The sequence below is a fragment of the Marmota marmota genome, unplaced genomic scaffold (genome assembly GCF_001458135.2).
Source record: "Marmota marmota marmota unplaced genomic scaffold, marMar, whole genome shotgun sequence".
In the NCBI taxonomy this organism is placed as follows: Eukaryota; Metazoa; Chordata; class Mammalia; order Rodentia; family Sciuridae; genus Marmota; species Marmota marmota.
Window position 1 is genome coordinate 30,650 of NW_026000222.1, and position 20,350 is coordinate 50,999.

The following is a 20,350-nucleotide window of genomic DNA, read 5'->3' on the forward strand; positions in this document are numbered from 1 at the left end:
ACTGCAAAGAAAGCCCTATCACTATCTATATGACTTCTTGTAATGGATTTTAAGCCTTTTTAATTTTATTTTCTCTAAAGGTAAGTGGAACCTTGTTTTGTCACTTGTAAACATGATCTTATATTGTATCTTAAAACATAAAACAGAGGGGCTGGGGATGTGGCTCAAGCGGTAGCGCAGTCGCCTGGCATGCGTGCGGCCTGGGTTCGAGCCTCAGCACCACATACAAACAAAGATGTTGTGTCTGCCGAACACTAAAAAAAATAATAATAATAAATATTAAAATTCTCTCTCTCTTTAAAAAAAATAATAATAATAAAAAATAAAACATAAAACAGGACTAAGTGGACCTTCTCTGGTAGAACAGGTACAGAGGTTCACTCTTCCCTCACCTTACCCCCTCTTCATCTTGTCCCCTTCAATCTTGCAGATGCCTAAAGCCCAAACCCTACAGCCTTCACTTCTTCAGGCCCAATACACTTATTCTGAAAGTACATTCTGGAACACTGCTCTGTGCCCATTTTCAGTTAGCCATTGCTTTCAAGGGAAAAAGAAATCCATAATCGTAGGGATCAAAGCAGATTTTCTTTCTCTTCAGAAACGAGGGAGTTGGGGGAGGCTTAAGAAGATACAGTGAAAGAAAAAGGAAATGTTTTATTTAAATAAATTAAAATGGATCTATCATTGATATGAAACAAAGCTCAAACTGATTCATGAAAACCTTAAATTCACTCCCTGAATAGAACTAAAATTACTTATATGTTACCAAAATAGCTCCACTAAAACAAAGTAGATTTGCAATTGTTAATATGAGAAAACAAAGTAGGTTAGGTTCATATAACAAACAGTACACACTCCATATATAAAGTCCCAGGATACTGAAATGTGTTCTGTTTTGGTTAAAAAAGAAAGCATATCTAGATGGTGTTGGTAAGCAAGCCAATGAGGTGTGCAACAAACAAAAGATATAAACAATTCAACAAGTCATTATGAGTACGAGCTCATCATGGTCAAAATCTTCAACAGTGACCAGAAAGGCAAGCCAGGGGCGTTGCAGGGGTCATGTCCAACAATGCAAAGAAAGAAAACTTCAGCAGAATGCAAAACAGCCAGCTGCAGGAGAAAGGGTGTCCACTCCTCAGCTTTGTTGCTTCAGACCCATACCTGAGTGCCAGGTACTCCCAAGTCATCTTGAAGCCAGGTACACTCCTTTGGGTCTTCTCTTTCTACAGCACCTGTTGCCTCTCTGACTTATGGGGAGGCTCTTTAAGTAAACATATGCCAGGCATAACGCATATATATAAGGCAATAGTATAAAAGGGTCAAGAAGTAGTGCTTTGGGAAACTCCAGGAAGAGCTGCCAGACTAAATAGGTAAAAGGATTGAAAATGAAAGCCAAACTCAGACCACTACCCAATCTTTCTCAGAGAGATGAGGATGTGGCAATTGAGGCTTGACTATGGCTCAACACAAGGCACAGGCTGGGCAAGTGAGGACACCATACAGATATAAATCCCAGATTAACACTAAGTGATCTTTTTAAAGTTTTCACTCTGCACTTTGTTTTAGTTCCAGGAAGATATAGAGTGGCACATAAAGATGAATTGAATTATAAAGAGAGAGAAGTCTGCCTTTTATAAAGCTATTTTCGATTTTCTAAGTGCTTATGCTACTGTGGAAAGGCATGATCTCCTGGGTATTAGAACAACAGTTCATCTCATATTTCTTTTTTTTTAAATATATACTTTTAGTTATAGGTAGATACAATACCATTTTATTTCATTTTCATGTGGCGCTGAGGATTGAACCCAATGCCTCATGCATGCTAGGTGAGTGCTCTACCACTGAGCCACAACCCCAGCCCTCACATTTCTTTTATTCAATATGTATTTATTTTTCTCTCATTTTACTATTTCTACCCTAATAATTACTGTACAGTAGGTCACTGTTTATTTAGGGAGTTCCAATATAAACACAAGGTATTAATTAGTAATTAGTATATCAGTGAATAAATGAATATTTTATCAGGATGAACCTTGTGCCAAGCTGGGAGTGCCAGGCGAGCAGGATATTAATGAAAACAAGGTATTAAATGATTGAAGAATGGTAAGGACAAATCGTATTGGGTTAGGACACTTAGATGAGGTAGGACAAAGGGACTGGACACTGGGATGACAATTAAAAACACAAATGGTCTGAAAGTAAAGAAATTTAGGCAAAAGTGTAAACTTAGTTGTGGTCCATATTCTCTGTTACAATGTGAACTATTGCTGAAACCACTAATACTTTCTAATAGTAACCAACTTATACCTTTTTGTGCTCAACACCTCTATCTGGCTTTTCAATTTTCTTATTCTCTAAGTTGAGGTTTAAAAACATTTTCAGAGGTAGAAAATTGAATAAGAGCCCAGCTTATGATAAAACACATTAACTTGTAAAATATGGCTTTGGATGATATAAAAGTGCTAAGGATAAAAAAGTAAATGGAAAGCATTATGTCAAAAATCACCTGCACTATGGTTTTACTCCAAGTTCATTTCCTCTGAACCTCATATTGACTGAACTTCTCAAATGCAAGGGACATCTTAGATGACATTGTAGTATTTAAGTAACCATCTTCCTGTTTTTTCCTTTATCTTAGCCCAGGACTTATAATATTAAATAACACTCTAATTAGAGAATGCTGTGATCAAACTTTCCTGGGATATCAAAGCATATCACAGATATTTTATTTTACCTTAACAGCATGTCTGGATAGAACAAAATAGGGAAATACCCAAGATGAAGGGAAATGGCAGACACTTAAGTATATTAATGTATGAATGTATTAAGACTGCAATCTAAACATGGGAAATGATTTGAGACCAGACACCAGTTTTTAGATGATCTATGCCTTTGTCCTCCATCATTAGTAGAGATAACTGACAGTCTTAAGTCATTTCCCTAGGGAAGCCATTTTGATCTCTTGAAACTCCTTCAACATACCCTATATATTTACTTTATGGTTTTTATCAGACTTATGATTAGTTGTCTGTGCATTTCTATGTTAGAGATTTTTTGACTGATGGATCTTGAGCTTCACTAGAATAAGGGTCATATGTCTATCCTACCCACCTGGTGCTCCCAGCTTGGCACAAGATTTGTACCTGACACAATATTCATTTATTCACTAATATACTAATTACTAATTGCTTTCTCTTGAAGTTTTAGCACATAAGACCAAAGTGCTCCTTTTGAGAAGAAAGTACCATGTCCCAAGCAGAGAGATGCTGAAGCATTTACTTTTACTTCAGGGTAATCCTCCTGGTGAGTGAGCCCCATCAAGGACAATAGGCATTACTGTCAGGTCCTAGGCACAAATGCCACTGCCTCTTCTCCCCAAGAGTGACAGACTTTAGCATCCATTTCTTCCTCTGATCACCAGTGAGAGCAGGGTTCACACACAGAGCTCTGTTCTATGATCCAACAAGACTGATTTCATGACACCTTAAGTCACTGGGGCTTCCTGTCTTGCAGGCAGCACAAGAGTCACTGCAGTTGGGAGCATGACCCACTCTGCTCCTCATTCCAAGAGGCTCCCTGACCTAGCCCCCAATACCTCCCACCTCATCAGCTTCCCTGATTCTCACTTGCATTCTAATCTGTAGGACCCATCTCCTGGCTCCTCTCTCCTAGATGTGGCCCCTTCTGTGAATCATATCATCCAGCCCCACCTCCCAAGTCCCACGATGACCCTCCATGCCTACACATGTGCCTGTCCTTTGCTGGGTGCCCTTTTCCTTTTTACTATGCTTGTCTCAAAAAGAGGGATTGTACTAGTTGTCTCACCTATCACAAAGGGCTACTTTCAAAATCAAGTGAAGCACTCTGAGAATGTGTTACTGAAGCACCACTGTATGGTAAGTGGCACTGTTAATATTAAAGCTGGCACTTTCTTCCATGATGGGCCCCAGCAAGCTTCCCTCTCCTCTTCTCTCTTCTAGTCCACCTGAGCAAAGGGTTTCAACCTCTGCAGTCTCTATTGCTTTAAAATTGTTTTTTTTTTTTTTTTCAAGCTTTTGTCCAGTCTTTCAATCCACATTATGGACTAGCTTCCTAGAGGAAGTGGGGTTCTAATCCTATTGACTAGGAAGCTAGTCAATAATGTAGCTTACAAGCTGATTCATGGATGTGAAAGCTCAAAAAATGTAAAGCCAAATGACTTCCAGAAAGGCTTATTTGTAAGCGAGGCAATGCAATGCAGAGTACTGAATCTCGTGGTAAATATGAACATGAAAGAGCTGCCAGAACCAGGGTCCGTGGAGAGAGCATGTAGAGGCAGGAGACCAGATGCCATAGCTGTGGTGGCACGTCAAGGATGCCTTGCTGCCTACCATTCAGGCACTGGCACAAAGTGGGGATTCATGTGAGTGTATGCAAATATACTTTTTACTTTATTAAGTTATTAATGGGAACAGCTGGGACAGTTTCTGTGCACATTGGAAAATAAGTCCCATAGTGCTAGACAGACTTTAAAACTGTGATTATAATAGATAATAAATTATTATCCTGGGCAATGAGTACATTTTATTTTTCAATGGGAAACTTGAGTGTTCCTATACATACAGGAAAGGGCAGGTTATTGAAAAGTCCTCAACATTCAACTTCAAAGACTTTGTTAGTTACAGTGAATATCTTCTGGGTAGAGGCAGGTGACAGAGGAGCTAGAATGGGACAGTTAGGGACCGGATGAGGGGAGCTGCAGACTGCCCCAGTTCCCCAGATGATTCAAGCCTGGGAGAATGAGCCCCAACCATGAAAGTCACAGCCTAGAGGACAGGCCAAGAGGGTGCACTCACTGAACAGCAACATGGAAGCCTGCAAGGCTGGGGAAATGGAAGAGGCCTATGTCTTCTCTTCCCCTTGGTCAGAGGCTTGAGCCAGGTGGGGTGAAGGGAAGAAACGTGAGGGTCAGGGACACCTGGCTCAGGCATCTCTCTCCCAGGGACACCTGCTCTGTCTCCCAAGTCTGCTGGCTGCACTGCCATACTTCCCAGCACCAGAGTTGCTATACCTTGCTGCCAATCATCCAGTATTGAAATTAGTGACTTAGATAGCTTGACAGCCTTCGAGCATCTTAAACATTATACCAAGGGCTGGCACTAATTATGCAGCAGGTGTTCTATCAATCTTTATCAAATAAATGAGGAGTGTTTGATTGCTGATTTTGCCTTCAGAGTCTGTTGTGACAACAAATCATACTTCATGAGAGCTGTGGTCAACATCTTGGGGACAGTGAGCACATAAAAAACTGCTCTCACCAAGGCTGACGAGCATCTGCTGCAAGGACTGGTAGGATGATGACTGCAGGTCAAAGAGTGAGAGTTTGTAGTCCGAGCTCAGCTGTGCTTCATATCAGATGGTTTCAAACAAGGTTGATGCCCTATAAATCTGTAAGGGGAAGAAGAATGTCATCCATTTCTCAGAAGCCGGTGTCAGCTATTTACAGACTACAGACTTTTGCTTATAGTGTGGTACACAACCTACATTTTTTAAAAGGTTTGAAAAGAATCTTTATTTCTAGGTAGGTCTTTGTGGACCTGAAGAAGTATCACACCATCCTCAGTAAATTATAGCTTATGTACCAAACAAATGCTAATTTTGATTAAAACAAAGAGTTCTCTTCTTATCCCCAGGAGTAAGGTGCAGAGAATGGGATTGGGCCCATGTGGTGGAGGCACTCTGGAGAAGGATGAGACCAGGGCAAAGGCAGAGGTGACCATACTCTCAGGAGGGTGACAGCCTTTGCAGGTGGTCTGCTGCCATAGAGCCCAATCACCCACCACCCTCCCCAGGGTCAAGACTTTCCTGGACAAGCTTCGCAAGGAGCCATACCCACTGGCATGGACCCCTTAAAGACAGGCCTCGCCCACTTGCATGGACCACTTGAGGATCAGCCTTGCCCACTTGCAAGAGCATCTTGAGGACCAGACAACTGGCATTCCTAAAGGAGATCCTGTCCCGCTATTTTTCAAAACTGAAAGAAGAGAATTCTAACACCAAGAGCCTTACACCAAGAGAGTGCTGAGTGAGGAACTGCTGTGTGACTTGGCAAGACTCAGAGATACAGTGCTCCCTATCTGTGAAAGGAATAATCATCCTTTAACTTCACAGGATATTTTCAAGAAAAAAAAAAAATTCACTGTGTAAAAGTACTTTGAAAATAGTAAATCACTACATCAATATAATTTTTAGTTTTTGCAGCCAGTAAATTAGAGAGTTAATTCTTTAAATTGTCTTCAATAGTTTAAAAGTATAGTAAAATGCCCTAACATTCCAGGAGACTATGGCATGTCCTCAGTAATTTGAGCACCAGGGAGGAGCCTTGATTGACTTGTCCTCCATCCCCCCTAGCTAAGGGGGTGAGTGTGTGACCTTAGAAGCAGCCATCCCTCTCCTGCTCCAACCTAACAGAGGAAGCCATAACTCTAGAGCTTTTTCTGCTCTCCAGAGATGCATGACAAGGAACTACTCTTCAACTGTCTGCACACACACAGAGGCATGGACTTATTATGGGAGAGTTCATTTTAAGTGTTGCTATAACTAGAAACTTAGAAAGACATTAAATCCAATAATTGTGAATTTTTGTTTGGCTTGTGTCATAAAGAATATAACTTCATATTAAAGTTTCATGCAGATAGCAGTAATTTATACAAGAATTCCAAAAAAAAAAAATGAATGTGGGAAGCCATCCTGACACATGACTGGGCGGCTCCCGTTAAGGGTCTGAGGCGTTCTGGCTGTGTCGGAACTTTCCCGGCCCTTTCCTGATGAGAGAACCCGTCCGTGTGGGGGTGTGACTGACCACTGACCCCGGGGGCCCAATCACTGACCCTGACCTTGGAGTGCAGTCCCCCCTCAACCTTCATTGGATGGAATTATCCCCTGAATTTCTTGTTCCCCAATAAAAGGCTACTCCCTGGCGTGTTCACTCTCTCTCTCTCCTGCTAGCCCTGAGTAATCCTTGCTGCCCTGCTGGGCGGTTAGAGGTTGGAGCCAGAGAGGGGAGCCGTCTCGGACCTGGCAATAGAAATAAGGTAACTGAGTCTGTGTGTTTTATTTTGATCTCTTCTAGCTAACTTTATGCCAAGAACCTCATTAATGAAACCATTGCGCAGGCCGCATGGTGGAAATAAAAGTTTGCTGAAATTACATTTTCAACAGTTGCATTTTTCTAAGTCCATGTACTTCTCTCTACCCTGAGGGATTTTTTTTTTTTCTCCCATTATTTTATTACCCATTCCAATTCAGTGAATGGTTTGCAAATGAAGAAATAAAAAATACCCCCTGCTTAAATGTGCCTTTACTTGTGCCTTTAATTACAGAGCACTTAGAGAGGCCAAGGCTGGGCTTAGGGGAAAGGGACATATTTCTCAAGTTTACATAGAGTTTCTATTAAAAGACATTAAAAAGATGTTAAATATTTTACTCATAATTCTCTATCCCATATGTTCATATGTAAAAATGAAAGATTAGAAATTGTGTTAAACATAACATTTGTGAATTTTATTGAAGCAAAAATATTAAGAACTGTACCTTAAAAACAGAACCCCTAAGAGTTCAGATCACAATAATAAAGAGAAAGCTCCAACAGAATCCAATATCAGACCAAGGTGGTTCCTACAGCCTGCAGAGAAGCTAGTAGCACAATCTGTCAAAAACTTTACATCAGAATAAAAGGAAGAGAGGGTGGATGGGAACAGAAAAGAGAGTACAATGGATCAGACATAACTTTCCTGTGTTCATAATCACCAGTGAAATTCCCCATCATATACATCTAAAAGAATGGGATCCTAATTAGAGTAAGCTGTACTCCATGAACATATAACATGTCAAAATACACTCTAGTGTTGTGTAACTCTAAAAATAATAATTTAAAAAATCTGCCTAGAAGACATATCCAGTGCAAGCTCTGTTTTAACTGGAGAACTGTAAGACTTATTCTCCTGTTTCTCTAACCATTCCTAAACTCACCCAGTCCTCCATCTCTCATCTGTCTCCTAAACCCTCCTCTAGTACTGAAATTTAACCAGTAAGGATACTATATCTTCCATCTTTGCTCTTAATGCTCCTGCAACTCCATACTGACTTCAAACTTAGCTGTCCCCTGATGTCACCACTTTCCTTGAGTGCTCTCAGGGACCAGGAGAAGACTGTCTCCTCCTTATTTTCATAACATGGCTTTAAAATTATTTTTCACTCCATTCACTTTCATAAAACTCCAGGTCCTTTGAAGTTAATATCATTTCTTTGGTACATTTCTTTACTGTTGCCTCTTCAAACTTTCTAGCCACAGCCCCAATTCACTAGTGTGCTGATGGTAGCTCACTGACTACCCCTCTATCCCCACTCATATAAATTTTGGGGGGCCTTCCCGTACACATCAATGACTGAGCAACCCAAGTCCATCATCTCAGGTATGTTCTCCACCCACCCCAGCCATTTTCCCATGTACACCATTTGTATTCTGTCATCACCACTAATAACCCTACTTCCAAATACAAGCCAAACATCACTCTTTCTGATTACAATCTTCTATCCTTCCAACTCACTCACTGTAGAAACTCCACTTCAACAGTCCTTCAGTTTCACTAAAACCTCCAAGTGATAGTCTGGCCAAATTTTTATTATTTGCTATCTTCCCATGATGGTTAATTCCTTTTTTCACTGACTAGGTGGTATTACCTGCCATCATTTCTTACCCTCACAAACCCTGAGCTTTGAGTACACTCTTCCTATTACACTTAACAAGGAAGGCCCTCCCTCAACTGACTCCAGCTTGTCCTTCTCACCCTGCCTGCCTGAGGAACCAAATGGTACTATAGAAAAATAACACATAACTGGGTCCATTTGTCTAACTTGGCAATCACAAACATGTTTTATCTGACTTATGGGAAGTTTGAGAACATGCTGAAGAATTTCATACATAAAAATATGTATTCCAGATTATCTTTAAAAACTATTAAAATCTATAAGCAGCTGTGTACAGCTATCTCCACATGGCAGCAATCACCTGGGCTGAATAACAGATGCTCCTCTGACAATAATAAAAGCAATCTCAAGTACCACTTCCATAGGTGTCCTCCAAGCCACATACTGATTTGGCAGTCACACTACATTCAAGCCCAAAGTGGGCTGGCTAGAATCCCAGCACTCAAACACTACAAGGCCTATGTGCTTGCTATAGTCCACACCAGGGCCTCTTCACTCATTTATCCATCTGCCCTCCTTGCCTCCCCACAGGTGAGCACCATGTTCTAATCCTCCATCTTCCCTGTCTTGGTTCATGACTACATCATCCATTGAGCCAGCCTGGCTTCCTCCCTTTACCTCACTTTCCACATTTAATCTGTCAGAAGGTCTTGTCAGCAATCACTCCATATCCACCTATTTACCTCCCTCTTCACTGCCACTGCCCTTGTTTAAGTCTCTGAATGTTCTTGCCTAGTTCAGTTTAATGGCTTCCTAAGTGGTACACTAGTCTATTCATCTCCCAATAGGCAGGGAGTTGTTTTTAAGACATGAAACAGATCATGTTATTCCTCCTTAATACCCTTCAATGACTTCCCATTGTTTTTTGAATAAAATTCAACTCCTAGAGACCCTCCATGACTTGGATGCTAACTCTTCCACTATTCCCACGTAGTAATTCCCTCTGTTCAGTTCTGTTCCAACAGCCTTCCTTCTTGTTCCTCAAAACATCAACCCTATTTCCACTTGCTGATCTCTGCCTATATTACTCTCCAAAAGCTTAAAATGGCTGACTCCTTCTTACCCTTTGGATCAAAAAAAAATTTTTTTTTTGCGTTACTATAGTTATTTCTGCCTACTACCCCTATCCTGCTCACTGGTATATGTGTGTTTACTAAGTTGTCAGGAAACATTTCTTGAGCTAATTAATTACTAACTGTAGAGCTGACCTTCTACTATTGCCCCTGCTATTAATGCTGTAAGTGCCACCTCTCCCTTCTGAATGACTGGGCATTGCACTGAAATGTCACCTTTATTCTTCTCATCCTTTATGTTCACCCACGTATTTTCCAGCTGACTTCATGTTTAATAAAGGGTCCTAGAAACTACTCCATCCTGACCTGTGTCTTCCTAGATTTGGATTTCTTATAATAATAATTATTATTATAAATAATAATTCATACCAATATTCTACTGCAGGAGGAACTCTGACATGGTGCTTCTGGGATCTCAAACAGCCAATTCTACAATCTTCCTCCTCATTTCTCCTTGGTCATTGCCCCAAACTGAAGCCCCTTCTGAACATGGCTATCATGTTCTCATCATCATGTTGGGACATCTTCTATAACAACTTCCCAATACTGCACCTGTGAAGAAATAAATGCCATGTGTCCTTTGATGTGAGAACTATTTATTAAAAACCAAACAACAACTTCAAAACTGCATGTACATAATCATGTGTTATTGCTGGTTAGTTCCAAATACAGAAAAGAGATTTCTTTGGTCACTGCAGTGTTTTCGTCTGTACTTAGGACAAACCATTGAAATGTCAGATTATTAGTCAAGGCATTGAAAAATATTGTTTTATTCCTGTTTTTGAAAACCACAAAATCTCTTAGTGAAACTTTATTTTCTCTGGATTGTGAGAAGAAAAAGAAGAACATGACAAACAATAGTGAACAAATGTTTCAAATTATATCTAATATACTTAATTTTCTCCAACAACATTAAAATATCCTTTCTTAACTAGTTATTTTTTACCTCACCCAACCAGAACTACAAAAGAAAGTTTATATCTAAAAGCAGATTGACTCTGTTTCTCTATGAAAATCTTTTTTTTTTTTTTTGGTACTGGGGAGTGAACTCAGGTGCACCCAACCACATATCACATATCCGGTCACATATCCAGCCTTATTTCCCTATTTTGCATTTTATTTAGAGACAAGGTCTCACTGTGTTGCTTAGCACCTCTCAGGTGCTGAAGCTGGCTTTGAACTCACAAACTTCCTGCCTCAGCCTCCCAAACCACTGTTATTACAGGTGTGCACCACCATGCCTGAAAATCTTATTTATAGTGTTCTACATTTCGCAGGGTGAGCTCATATCTGGAACCAATTCCTCTCCCCATCTACAAAGTACAACTGTCCCCACATGTTGGGGAGGCTCTGGCTGCAGAGTCTTATGATGTCACAGACCAGGAAAAATCACATATCAATTCCTGGGAATGACAGCTATTATACTGATCAGATTTTTGTTTTGTTTTAATGTCAGCAAAAAGTCACTTCAAAAGCAAATGTTAAAAGAAAGCAAAAAGAACTACCATGGCAGAATACTGTTCTTACCCTATCTCTATGTAAGTATAATTCTGCAACCAAAATTCTAAGCTCTTTTTATCTCAATTATGTGATCATCTCAAAGCAGAAAGCACAGACAAAAAACAGTTAAGTGAACAATGAATTGCTTTAGTTCCACATATTCAGGGAATAGAAACCAGTATTTTTACTCACCTGGATAAGTAATGCTCTCTTTAAGCCTTCTGAAACTGCCTCCTTGGACATGTAGGTTTCAAATACACTACTTTTCTTCTCTCACATGAACTTGTTCTTTGACTTTTCATCACCTGGCAAAGGACCAAAAACCATGTGGGCCAACCAGAGAGGACACCCCTAGAAACATGAAGTAGCAATTAGCTTGCTCCTCAAACAACTCTGTATTTTTAAAACTAGAGATATTATGCTTATTACTACTATCATCATCATTATTATTATTTACAAAGATCAACGAGAAAGAAATTTTTGATTATGAATTCAGTCACAAAGAGTAAAGAATGGGTAAGGCAACACGAAAAAAAACATACAAATGGAACTTGAGCTTTAAATAAGAGCCACACCATGCAAGGAACAAAATCTGAGTAATTGGTTTCATATGCCTTGCTGTTTAAAGATACAAACTTTTAAAAATAGGAATTATTAAAAGACGTTCAATTTTTCTGGAGGAAATTAATCAGCTGTGCACAATATATTTATGAATTAAGAAGAAACCACACCTAATTCTAGATTAAACAACATAGGAGAACAGTTAACAGCTCACCAGAAGAATTAGTCCCCTCACCCTAAGTGCTGCTCTCCGACTCCATAGCCACTCCACTGGTATTTCAATTCTCCCATTGCCAAGACAGGTTCTGTTTCCTTGTGCTACTGCTGGGGATCCTCAGGGGCGAGAGGTTCAGTCTGTAGTCAGGATAGCTGATTACTCATTCCAGGAGAGCCTCAGAGTTTTTCCTATCTGAAGCAGCTCAGTCATCACCAACTGAAATGAAAGAAATCAATGAGTGGAAAACAAAAATCTGCAGCATCCTCTGCCCTCCCAGAAATTTAGTACTTTGGTGTACTTGGATGGTAAAGGCAGTATGGTGCCCTACAGGGTCCTGATGTCACATTCTTCAGAACTTTTAGTTCGTCAAGCACACCATCTGTGCTGAGTTTCTTCTCAAACCTTTACAAGTACACAAGTCTGCTCCTTTGGAACAGTTCAAATGAAAATCTCCATGAATATGACAAATGAGGTAGAAGATAAGGAACTATATAATACCAGTCATGTAATATTGTGAAGTACACAAAAATAGGAGAAAATATAGTTTGAGAAATGATAAAAATATTTAGAATCTTAAAAACTTAACATAATAAGTACTAAAAAGGCTCAATATATAGCACTTACTAAGTTCAACCTGGCTCTAGTATATCCCTTCCAATAAAGTATATCTGGGCAATGCTAACCAGGGATCTCTACACTCAAATCTCAGGGCACCTTATCTATCACTGTCTTATGGTGCTTATAATCTATAAATGCACTTATTTTATTTATTAAGTAAAATCAGTGAATTCCTTAGAATTCATCCATAAAAGCTAATTCATCGCCACAATTTGATGCCTCAAACAATGAAAGTTGGAACCGCAGATGGTTCACAAGTTTTCTAAAATGGCAGAAATTATAATTAGAAGTCTATTCCCCTATTCTTACCTGCCATCACCTCAAACCAGATGTCTAATCAGAAGCTCAGGCAGCCACATCTAAAACATACAATTTTCACAGAGAAGCTGCAGCCCTGTGGTTGGTCTCTGGCCTTCCACCTAGATAATGAACATGCCACCGCTTCTACTTTCTAGTCTCTGCTACCAGTCCAGAGGTCAAGTCTATATATGCAAACTTCCAAAATCCTGGGGGCAGCCTACATTCCCATGAAAAGTTTTCACTCTGAACACTAGCTTCCACTTCTTTCAAATTGTCCCAACACATCCTTCACCAAAATGATATGCTTTTTCCTTCAGTTGAATTTAATACAAACTTTGGAGAAGAAACAAAAAAGACAAAGATAATAGGCCACTTCATGATATACAAAGTGAAGGAGAGATAAAGTAACTCACAGAGAGTGAAAGAGAAGGCCTTCCAGACATGGCAATAGCAAAGGCACAGTGAGGAGTCCAGACTGTCCAAGTTTTCATCCAGAAGCTCGCATCCCCTCCTTAACTCAGTGAATTCTTCTGAAAATCACCATGCTGGGCAGAATGAGGGATAAAAGGTCACCAGGTTTAGGGTTGGTATGTTTTTTCCCATTATTTTTTGTACTATTTTTTTTAATTTTTATTGGTCCATTACTATGATACACAGAATGAGATTTTCACATATCTGAACATGCACACAATATAACAATATGATTTGGCCAATTTCATTTCACTTAAGTGTCCCTCTTCCCTGGCACATTTATCTAATTTACTGGTCTACCTTCCATGTTCATGAGATCCACATCATCTTTTTTTTCTCTCTAGCTTCAACATAAAACAGAAAACAGATGTCCCCTGTTTTTCTATACTTGGCTTATTTTGCTTAATATAATGTTCTCATGTTTCATCCATTTTCCTGCAAATGACATAATTTCATTTTTCTTTATGCCTGAATAAAAGTCTATGATAAATATATATTCCTCTTTAGATGTCATTAGGCTTTCAAAATAGAATTGAAATAATAATACAGTACCATATAAGTTTGTTCCAGACAACACAGCTAAGCAACACAGTCCCCACTTTTCCTCTGAAGCCCAAACATGCATAAGAAACAATTTAAAAGAAGTAAGAATGAGTTACTCAAGAGGAGGATATACACATACGACTAGCTAGAAGAGGCATGGTGGGCATGGGTACATTAGCATTAGTTTACAGCAGATTTTCCAATTTTACCAGTACAGATTGAGCATCCCTAATCCAAAAATCAAAAATCTGAAACTTTCTGATGTCAACTTGATGCCATGGGTAGAAAATTCCACACCTGACCTCATGTGACAGTTAAATGCAGGTTCACAAGAATATGGTATAAAGTTATTCTCAGACTATGGGAATAGGGTGCAAATGAAGCATAAATGAATTTCATGTGTAGCTCTGGGGCCCATCCCTAAGATATCTCATTTTGTATATGCAAATATTCCAAAATCTAGAGAACATCCGAAATACTTCTGGTCCCCAGCATTTTGGTAAAGGGACAGTATTAACATTCAGGGTTAGATACACCCTGTTGATAATATGGTTGAGATTAACAGAGTCTTGCGCAGTGATGGATGTTGTGAGCTCCATGCCTGGTAGAGAACAGGACCTAGGGCCAGGGCATTCCCAGCTGTGAAAACCAAAATGTTCCTGATAATGCCAAATTTGCTCTGGAGTATGGTTACCGTATTTAGCAACACATACTAAAAATGTACTCACCCCTTTTCTGAAATTCAAATTTAATGGGTGACCTGCATATTATCTGGCAAGCTATCATTGGGGGAGGGGCAAAGCTGTTGCCCTGGTTCACGAAGAAAGACTGGGTTAGAGTCAAACCATGGAGCTCCCATGGAAGCAATGTGCACCTCCAGCTTTCTTGGACTGCCCCACCTCTACTGTCCTGGGCTGGGAGGCTCACTTCTCCAAACATACTTCACTGGGCAGCTGTGCAGATGGCTCTGCAGTAACATGCCTCCCAATAGCCCTAGTTTACTGAACTGAAAGCACCTTCCCCTGTAAAACCTGCCTGATCTCCCTGCCTCCTCCATGGGTCTCTTCTGCCACCCTCAGTTCCCTGCCTTTTCCTTTCTAATTAAGCGGCCTCCCAGGCAAGCCAGAGTCGGGAGACAAGGCAGTACTCACTTTGATTCCATTATCAACTGGCATCACTTGGCTGCTTCCTTTAATGGCAGTCGTCATGGCAATGGGAAACCAGTCCCTACTCTCTGTGGGAAACAAAACAAAATTAAGTGGTGTCAGGGGTATGTGCTACTCAGGACAGAACCAAGGTAGAGCTTGTTGAACTTAAACAGAGGAAATCATGCTGAGGTCACCCAGGCTCCATCTTTAGCTTGGTGGCACATAGGGAAGAAAGAAAAGCTACAACCTTGCCCTGGAAAAGCTCAGGGAAATGTGGTAGGTGTTTTCACATGGTTTATCCAGCCATGTAAGTAATTTTCACTCTCATTATGAATAAACCCACACTCTTAACACTTGAGAAGGTCAAGACAGTGCTTATCTAAGAAAGTACAATGAAGGAGCCATCAGTCTCAGCTCCACTCCCTTCCCTCCGTATTCCCAGGATCCTCTCCATTCTTTCCCCTTTGCTCTTAGACTAAGACCACACAATCTGCTTCCTCTACAGCCTACACAGTTCTCCGTCTTCTCTGCTCCAGCTTCTTCAGTTCCATCAAATTCACCATGTTCCACCAAACAACAAAGCCTCTGGCACATACAGTTCCCCGTCTGGAATGGATTTCTCTCTTCTCTAGCTACTTTATACCTCCACATAAAAAGCCTACTCATATTTCCAGCATCTTCTTCAACATCACACCCTCAGGGAAGCCTTCCCTGATCCTCTATTCATGTGCAATTCTTCCTGTATTTCTGTGTGTCTCCTTTCTTTCTTTTTCTGAGGAGGTGATGGTACCCAGGGCTTCCTGCATGCTAGGCAAATGCTCTAACACTAAGCTACACCACTATCCACGTTTGGTACTCTTATGGTGACAAGTGCCTTCTGTAATTACTGTCATAATTATTCTTGAGAATCTGCCAGGGTCTCTCTTCCAAGAGAATGTCAGCACCAGGAGGGCAGGGGTTGAGCCTGTCTGGTTCACTGCTACACCTATAGTACAAAGCTCATGTCAGACACAAAACCCTCTAAAACTATTTTTAAAAAGCCTCCAGGATTTGAACCCAGTTCTGGCTGAAGTACCTTGTGCTGATTCATTGGTCCCGGGACCTGATGGCTTACTAGGTCAGCACTGGACAGATTTTCCAGGTTCATAGCCTATACAAACTCCTTAGTGGATTCAGAGACTCAGGCCAAGCTTGCAAGCTGATTAAGACCCCCCTTTCAGAAAAAAAAAAAAATGGTGAGGCTGTGGCAGTCAAGGACATGGCTCCTCTGAACCCAGAGGAAGGGGAAAGGGAAAACCTGATTTGGTGCTCAGATTTCTAAACAAGTGTTTTCAAATCTATCCCACTGAAAACTGGCTCTCCGACATTGGAAGAGATGTCCCTTGCCAAGAAAGTGAACAAAGGAAAAAAAAAATGGAGGAGGTCTGCTGTGGGACACAGATATTATTTTTTTAAACCAAGCCTTTAGGGGAACCCATGCTCAAAAGAGAGCTCAAAGATTGCAAATCTGAACCAGTTCCCTTCCACTGGCCCTGTGTCCTCCAATCATTGCTTACTCTCTCCAGGCCTCAGGATTCCCATCTATATATCACAAAATATGCCCCCTCACATTCCAAGTTTGTGGCACTGTGTAGGAGGGGACGGAAGCATTTGTGGTATGGATAGGTGAGTAAAAGCTTGGCTCTGATGTCAGACCTGGATGGTAATTCCTGAATTTTCCCATTCTTGACTGGATGATCTTGATCAAGTCATTACCCCCTCTGAACTTCAAACTACCCACCTCATAAGCCTACTGTACATTCAGAGTATGGTACATACTATTCACTGGTAAATGGAAACTCTTATTCCCCAGCAACGCAGAATTTAGAAAGCACCACTAATATGCAACTTGGTGATGATTCCAGATCTAGAGTTCAACAGATCTGTCCAATGTAGCAAGGTTAGGCCCCTGACCCTCCCAGGCACCAAGCAGGGCAACTACAGATCTCTCTGAGCATGAGTAAGCCTCAGTCTATAGCCAAACAGAAGGCTCATTCCAACCCCAAACCTGTCTGACCACAGGAAAGTGACCCAGACCTCTGGTCACTATGTGCAATGCATGTACCATAGCCTGTCCTCTAAACCAAGCTACACTGAGAAGAACTGTATTGGGACATTAGGACAATTGCATCCTGCATGTGAAAATTGAGTCCTAGAGAAGAGAAGAAACTGGGACACAGATCTGAGAGAGCTGGTGGCAAAGCTAGAACCAGGACATGAGCCAGAGCCCTCCCAGAAGCTTTGCTGACACTCTCCTGCCTGCCATTTCTCAATTCTGCCCTTCTGAATTCAACCAACCTGCAATTTCCTTATAAAACAGGGGTAATCAGAAAACCTCTAGGCCATTCCAAGGGATCCTGGATACCTTGCAAAGTTCCTTATTGGAAAACACTAGCATGTACAACCAATCCTGGAGCTGATTCATAAAATAAAAGGGTAAAATCCACACACAGAGACACATACAAACAACACATACACATCCATGCTCCCTGTGCAGAGGGCAGCAACAGATCCCAGTCTCCAGGCTGTCCTAGAGGGCTGTCTGCCTCCACAGGGAGGGGATTCCTAGTTGTATTTGGTTCTGCCACTACATGCTTCAACCCCCAATACACACATACACACACACATGCACGTACAACCATGCATCATCTTGGGCTGACAACTTGTAAGATGCAAAAATGCCTGCAGGGTGATGCCGGACTGAGTGATGGGGGGCTGACAAGGCAATGGTTATACACACATGACACACACACATATACACACATAATCATAGCCTTATTCATTCACACATACTCATCATGAAGCAAACAAATACCGACTCACAAAAACAGTTCACACACAAACATATATACACATACTTTCTAATATATGCATACTCCAGCCACATGTCCTCACAGCCATGTGTGTGCACCCACTCACTCTGGGTCCAGACATGGGAATGCTACCCTGAGCCCCCACAACTATAAACACTCCCTACATCTACAGGCACCTGGGAGCTGGTTGGCTATGAATCCAGAAGCCAGAATAAGCTCCAGGTGGGCCCAGGACAGAGGAGCAGCAGAAACATGTCTGTCATCCTCTTGTGTGGCTAGAAATGGGGGAGGACACTCAGGAGAGGGCCTCCTGTCTCCTGGAGATCACTCCAAGGACTGAGAATGTGGAGATGCCTGAGAGAGTCTTTATGTCCTCAAACTGAACCTCTCCCCTTTGGTGCAAGCTAGGATCCTTTTGGCAACCTCTTTCAACATCACCCCAACAGACCTGCCTGTCCCCAAGAGCTTGTCTCTCCTTTAAGATCACTAAGACCCACACACCTTTTCTCCACAAAACAGGGTCCCAGACATTTTAAGTTATGCCCCCCACCTAGGTGATCCTCACACCGCATCTGCCCCTTCACACAACTCACAGACACCAGAGGTATCTCCTTGCCTCTAGCCCCACAACCTCCAAACTCGCAGGCCACATCTCCAGACCTGTGGAGGTAGATGCCCCCAATGGATGAGTGGCTTCTACTGTGGTGGCTCCTGCTGCTACGGGGCACCTCTAGAGAAGCCACTGCCCACCCCCACCCCCCACCCAAGGAGCCTGCACACTCCTGAGTGGGTCCCAGCACCTACCTCCTTCTTCAAGGCACTCCAGTCTTCTGCAGGGTCTCTGCCCCTGGAGGAGAAGACAGGAATTCGCGGGTGATCACGCGGTTGGAGTGATCGGGCTGTCCTTCCTCGCGCCCGCCTTAGCTGCAGGAGCCACCACCGCCAAGCCTGGTGCAGCAGCCTTTGGGCTAGGGTCCTGTCGTCGCGGCTCTGAACTCTGGCGGCAGTGGCTCCTGCGTTCAGTGGTTCCTGTGCTCTTGTGCTCTGGCAAGGGCTGCGCTCCTGTTCCTGGAGGTGCCGGTGCCGGCTCCTGAACTCTGAAGGCGGCAATAGTGGCTTTGGCTCCTGTGCTCTGGGGGCGGCGGCGGCTTCGTGCCCTGGCCCCAGGGGATCCCACACTCTGGAGGCGGCACTGGCTGCCAGGGTGCCTGTGCTCCTGCAGCATCGCTCCGACGTGGCGTTGGCTCTACAGATTCCTGCGCTCTGAAGGCTACAGCAGCGGCGGCACTGGTTTCCCGAGGTGTTGGCTCCTGCGACAGCGTGGGCGGCGGCTCGGGCCGCTTCCGTGGCGGCTACAGCTCCGGCGGCGCGAGCTCCTGTGGCGCTCCAGTCTAGGCAGCGGCTCCCGGTCCTGGCCGGGCTCCTGCTCTCAGGAAGCCACGAGGAACGCGAGGGGGGCTGAGCTAACGGTCCTCCGGAAAGGGACTCACGCCCTGCCCTCACTTCCGGTTTCTCCTCAAGGGGCGTGGTGACAGGCGCAGTTTATAAATTCGGACCAATCGTCTTGCTACTTTTTACAAACCCTCATTAGCATAACAGTGAACCCACGGCTTTGTCCCCAGAGGTCTAGAGACCGGTAGCCGTTAGAGGGCCGGTCGCGCACGCCAACGTCCTGTTTCCCAGGGTGCACTTGGACTCTGGTCTCTGCCCCAAAGATTGGTGGGAGCTTCTGGGAGCCGCTGAAGACAGTGCGGGCAGAGCCTGCTCTCAAGAGCTGTTTGGCTGCAGAGGTGGCTGCTTAGGAGGGTCCACCTGCCAGTCCAAGCAGGAAATTATATTTTCCTTACAGGAATCAAATTTTAGGAAGGTACGTATACTTACTCATATGTATTAATACAAATAAAATTACGTTTTCTTTATATAATTTCACACATTACTTATTCAAAATAAGAAATTGATTTGAAAATTTGACAAAGACAATACATGGTGGCACACATCTGTAATCCCAATTATTGGGAAACTGAGGAAGAAGAGTTGCCAGTTCAAGTTTGCTTTTCATTTAAAATGACTAATATAAAATCTATTTCCAGGAATTTATCTGTTTTAAATAAATTGTCAAATTTGGGGATTAAGAGTTAATATAGATGGGGTCATTCAAGGTGCTCTGCTTTTATTCCTGATATTGACAATATTTGCCCCCCTCTTCAATTAGTATGGTTAGGAATTTATCAATTATACGTTTTTTTTTTTTAATATCCAGATTCGCATTGAATTTTCTTCATTTTCTTTTATTTCACTGATTCTGAGTTTAATATT

General features: G+C 42.1%; 1 long non-coding RNA gene across 5 annotated transcripts; it reads right to left on the reverse strand.

Moving 5' to 3' along the window:
* Positions 1-634: 634 nt before the first annotated feature.
* Positions 635-19,785, reverse strand: LOC107150793. Of its 5 annotated transcripts, none has more exons than XR_001504629.2 (7): positions 18,839-19,785; positions 15,186-15,268; positions 13,434-13,565; positions 12,100-12,318; positions 11,517-11,675; positions 10,194-10,376; positions 635-5,430 (listed from the first exon to the last, which is right to left on the reverse strand). It is a non-coding gene; the product is annotated as an uncharacterized LOC107150793 (long non-coding RNA). The 5 variants fall into 5 exon arrangements; XR_001504626.2 differs by having other exon boundaries at positions 12,121-12,318; positions 18,839-19,779; XR_001504627.2 differs by lacking the exon at positions 18,839-19,785 and adding an exon at positions 18,628-18,652 and having other exon boundaries at positions 12,121-12,318.
* Positions 19,786-20,350: the final 565 nt, after the last annotated feature.